Below are 5,421 nucleotides of genomic sequence, written 5' to 3'. Positions count from 1 at the left end.
CCAAGTGCATGAATGTCATGCACCGGGCCTCTAGTATTGAATAAGAGTGGTGAAAGCGATATCCCTGTGTATTCCTAATCTTAAGGGAAATGCTTTTAGTTTTTGCCCATTGAGTATTATGTTGGCTGTAAGTTTGTCATATGACCTTTATTATGTTGAGGTATGATCCCTCTATTCCCACTTTGCTGAGAGTTTTTATCATAAATGGATACTGGATTTTGTCAAATGCTTTTTCTGTGTCTATTGATATGATCATATGATTTTTATCCTTCATTTTTATTTATGTGGTGTATCACGTTTATTGATTTTTGAATATTGAACCATCCTTGCATCCCCGGAATAAGTCCCACTTGGTCATGGTGTATGATCTTTTTAATGTATTGCTTGATCCTATTTGCTAATATTTTGTTGAGGATTTTAGCATCTGTGTTCATCAGGGATATTGGCCTATAATTTTCTCTCTTTATAGTGTCTTTATCTGGTTTTGGGATTAGGAGAATGCTGGCCTCATAAAAAGAGCTTGGATGTCTTCCCTCCTCTTGAATTTTTTGGAATAGTTTGAGGGGGATTGGTGTTAATTCTTCTTTAAATGTTTGGTAAAACTTACCATGAAGCCATCTGGTCCAGGGCTTTTGTTTGCTGGGGGTGTTTTAATTACTGCTTCAATTTCATTAGTTGTTATTGCCTATTGAGGTTTTCTGATTCTTCCTGATTGAGTTTTGGAAGATTGTATGTTTCTAGGAATTTGTCCATTTCACCCAGGTTGTTCAGTTTGTTGGCATATAGATCTTCAAAGTATTTTCTTACAATCTATTGTGTTTCTATGATCTTAGTTGTGTTCTTGCCTCTTTCATTTCTGATTTTATTTATTTGGGTCCTCTCTCTTTGTTTCTTGATGAGTCTGGCTAAAGTTCCATCAATCTTGTTTATCTTTTCAACGAGCCAGCTCTTGGTTTCATTGATCATTTCTATGGTTTTTTTTAGTCTATTTGTCATTTATTTCTGCTCTGACCATTATTATTTCCTTCCTTTTACTTACTCGGGGCTTTTTTTGTTCCCTTTCTGATTATTTTATTATGCTATTATTTAACAGCATATCAGATGTTATGTTTGATATAGTAATAAATACAATACACCCTGGTGTCCTTTAGAAGAGTGAAATATAGGTACAAACATAATTATCAAACACAGTCTAAGCACTGAAGTAGAAAAATGAAGGAAGAGTTTATTAAAACACCTTGAAGTCACTAACTGCCTTACGCTACAACATTAGAGATTGAGGGGAAGGCTAAGTACACGATTTTATTATTAAAAATACTAATATTGCCCTAGCCAGTTTTGCTCAGTGGATAGAGTGTTGGCCCACGGTCTGAAGGGTCTTGGGTTTGATTCCAGTCAAAGGCACGATCCCTGGCCCTGGTCAGGGCTGATGCAGGAGGCAACCAATCGATCTCTCTCTCTCTCTCTCTCTCTCTCATCGATGTTTCTCTCTCTGTCTCTCCTCTTCCCTTCCACTCTTTCTAAAAATTAATGGAAAAATATTGGGTGAGGATTAACAAAAAAAATTTTAATGTCTAATGATAAGAGAGAATCATTTATCAGCTGCCTCCTACATGCCACCTACTGGGGATCAAGCCTCCAACCTGGGCATATGCCCTGACCTGGAATCGAATTGTGACCTCCTGGTTCATAGGTCACTGCTCAACCACTGAGCCACACTGGCTGGGCTAGCACGATTTTTTTATGGGAGTACTTACATACTGCTTCTGTATCCCCCAGAGGTATTTTTAAACTCACAGTTGAAAAACTAAAAGACTCAAAGCTGAAAGCATGCTACAGTGGATTACCTTGATTCATCAACTATTAACATTTAACAACACCTCCATATCTTTCTGTATACACTAACTACACTTTTTGCCAAGCATTTTTTGTTTTTTTGTGGTGTGTGTTTTTTTTAAGTACATTTTTGTTGATTTCAGAGAGGAAGGGAGAGGGAGAGAGAGATAGAAACATCAGTTATGAGAGAGAATCATTGATTGGCTCCCTCCTGCATGCCCCCCCAGTGGGGATGGAGCCAGCAACCTGGGCATGTGCCCTTGAATGGAATCGAACCTGGGACCCTTCAGTCTGCAAGCCCTCTATCCACTGAGCCAAACCTGCTAGGGCTTGTCAAGCATTTGAAAGTAGGTGACATAACATAACATTTCATTCCTAAATTCTTTTTTTCAGCTTTATTGAAGTATAATTGAGAAAAATTGTATATATTTAAGGTATACATCATGATTTTTGATATATGTATATATTGTGAAATGATTACACAGTTAATTAACATATCACTCACCTATATACTCACCTTTTTTTGTGTGTGGCTAAGGTGTATTCTTCTAGCAAATTTCAAGTGTACAATGTACTATTTTTAATTTCGGTTTTCATGCTGTACATAAGATCCCCAGAACTTACTCATTCTGCAAAACTGAATCTTTGTATACCCTTTGACCAACATCTCCCCATTCCCCCGCCCCCTCCTGCTAACCACCATTCTGTTCTCTGCTTCTATGAGTTCAACTTTTTTTTTTTTACTGTCTGATGAGATTTATTTATTTATTTAGTTCAGAGAGGAAGGGAGAGGGAGAGGGAGACAGAAATATCAATGATGAGAGAGAATCACTGATCGGCTGCCTCCTGCACACCCCACACTGGGGATCGAGCCCGCAACCGGTCATGTGTCCTTGTCCAGATTTGAACCAGGGGCCCTTCAGTCTGCAGGCTGACGCTCTACCCAGTGAGCCAAACCAGCTAGGGCTATGAATTCAACTTTTTAGATTCTAGATATAAGTGGTATCATGCAGTGTCTGTGCCTGGCTTATTTTATTTCTTCCTCTAGGTTTATCCATGTTGTTTCAAATGGCAGGATTTCCTTATTTTTTTAAGGCTAAATAATATTACATTTACACACACACACACACCATACTTCCTTTTTAAAAAAATCTTTATTTGAGGACATGCTTATTTTTTTGAGAAAGAGAGAGAAACATCGATTGGTTGCCTCCTGTAAACATCCCAACTAGGGACTTCAGCTAGGGATCAAACCCACAACCTTTCAGTCGGGACGATGCTCCAACCAGCTGAGCCACACAGGCCAGGGCCATAACACATTTTCTTTATACACCACATGCATTCATCCATTGACAGACAGACACTGGGTTGTTTCCATATCTTGGCTATTGTGAATAATATTACAGTGAACATGGGAATGCAGACATCTCTTTGAGATGGTGATTTCATTTTCTTTGGTTATATACTTAGAAGTGGGATTTCTAGATTATAAGGTAGTTCTACTTTTAATCTTTTGAGGAATCTCCATATTGTTTCCCATAATGGCTGCACCAATTTACATTCCCACTAGTAATGTACAAGGGTTTCCTTTTTTTTACATTCTTGCCAATACGTATTTTTTGTCTTTCAAAAAATATATATTTTTATTGATTTCAGAGAAGAAGGGAGAGAAACATTGATGAGAGAGAAACATTGATTGGCTGCCTCCTGCATGCCCCCTACTGGGGATCAAGACTGCAACCTGGGCATGTGCCCTGACCAGGAATCGAATGGTGACCTCCTGGTTCATAGGTCGATGCTCAACCACTGAGCCACACCAGCTAGGCTATTTTTTTTTCTTTTTGATAGTAACTATTCTGACAGGTCTGAGGTGATATTTCATTGTAGTTTTGATTTGCATTTCCCTGATGATTAATGGTGTTGATCACTTTTTCATATACCTGCTGGCCATTTTTGTCTTTCAAGAAATGTCTATTAATACCTTTTGCCCATTTTTAAATTTTGTTATTGTTGTTGAGTTGTATGAGTTCTTCATATATTTTGGATATTAATCTCTTATCAGATATATGACTTATAACTATTTTTTTCCATTCTGTAGATTGCCTTTTATTTTTCATTACATTTGACATTCAATATTATATTAGTTTTAGGTGGATATCATAGTGGTTAGACATTGATGTAATTTGTGATGTGATTCCCCCAGTAAATCCAGTACCCACCTGACACCATGCATAGTTATTACAATATATAGTTTGCCCATTTAAAGTGTACAATTCAGAGGTTTTTGGTATGTTACATTATTTTTAGTTGTGATAAAGTATAACAAAATTTGCCATTTTAATGATTTTTAGGTATACAGTTCAGTGGCATTAATTACATTCACCATGTTTTGCAACCATCACTATTTCCAAAACTTTTTCATCACCTCAAACAGAAATTCTATAACCATTAAGCAATACACCCCCATTTTTTCTTCCCTCTAGTCCCTGGTAACCTCTAATCTATTTTTTGTGTCTAATAATTTGCATATTCTAGATATTGAAATATTGACTTCACTTATATGTAGAATCTAATGAACAAAATAAACTAGCAAATAAAATAGAAACGGACCTACAGATACAGAGAATAGACTGACAACTAGCTGTCAGAGGGGAGAGGGTTGTGGGGCTGGGTGGAAAGGATGAAGGGATTAAGAAAAAAACAACAACCTCAGAGACTCAGACAAAAGTATGGTGATTACTAGATGGAAAGGGGGAACAGGTGGGGGAGGTAGAAGATGGTAAAGAAGCGATAAATGGTGATGAAAGAAGACATGACTTGGGGTGGTAAACATACAATACAATATACAGATGGTGTGTTATCAAATTGTATACCTGAAACCTATATAATTTTATTAATCAATGTTATCCCCAATAAGTTCAATTTAAAAAGAAGTTAAAAACCAGAAAATAAGTATTGGGGAGGATATGGAAAAATTGGAACCCTCATAACATTGCTGGTGTAGCCACTATGGAAAGATTTGGAGGTTCCTAAAAAGCTAAAAATACAATTGCCATATGATTCAGCAATTCTACTCCTAAGTGTATACCCAAAGGAATTGTCCCTAGTCAGATACTTGTACACCAGTGTTTACTAAAACATTACTCATAATAGCCAATAGGTGTAAACAACCTCGAATGTTCATCAACAGATGAATGGATAAACCAAATTTGGTATATCCATGCAATGGAATATTACTGAGCCAAAAGAAGAATGACATTTTGATACATTCTATAACATGGATGAATTTTGAAAACAAGAAGCCAGACACAAAAGGACAAGAGCCAGTGTACCCAGTGGTCAGAGTGGGACCATCCAATTACAACTCCTCAGATCTATAAGGGACACACTCAGGGGCAGACTCAGTGAGCAACCAAAGCCCCACTGAAGCAAGTCTTGTCCCATAAGGGTGTCTTCAGCACAGAAGTTCTCCCACTGTAGACACAGCTGATTCTCACAGCCAATTGGCCTGGAGGTCAAATCCTCCCAGTTTTACCTACAACAATCAAGGCTTAACTACAACAAGACTGTGCACAAAGCCCACAA

The 5,421-nt window shown here is 37.5% G+C and overlaps 1 protein-coding gene across 1 annotated transcript in view; it reads left to right on the top strand.

Annotated features, from left to right (window-relative positions):
• The window catches only part of TMF1 (TATA element modulatory factor 1), a 36,961-nt gene that overhangs the window by 7,000 nt on the left and 24,540 nt on the right, over window positions 1-5,421 (top strand). The window lies entirely within an intron of this gene.

Source organism: Myotis brandtii, unplaced genomic scaffold (genome assembly GCF_000412655.1).
Source record: "Myotis brandtii unplaced genomic scaffold, ASM41265v1 scaffold1080, whole genome shotgun sequence".
Lineage (NCBI taxonomy): Eukaryota > Metazoa > Chordata > Mammalia > Chiroptera > Vespertilionidae > Myotis > Myotis brandtii.
The sequence above is the reverse complement of the archived record's forward strand: the minus strand, read 5'-3'. Positions and strand labels throughout refer to the sequence as shown.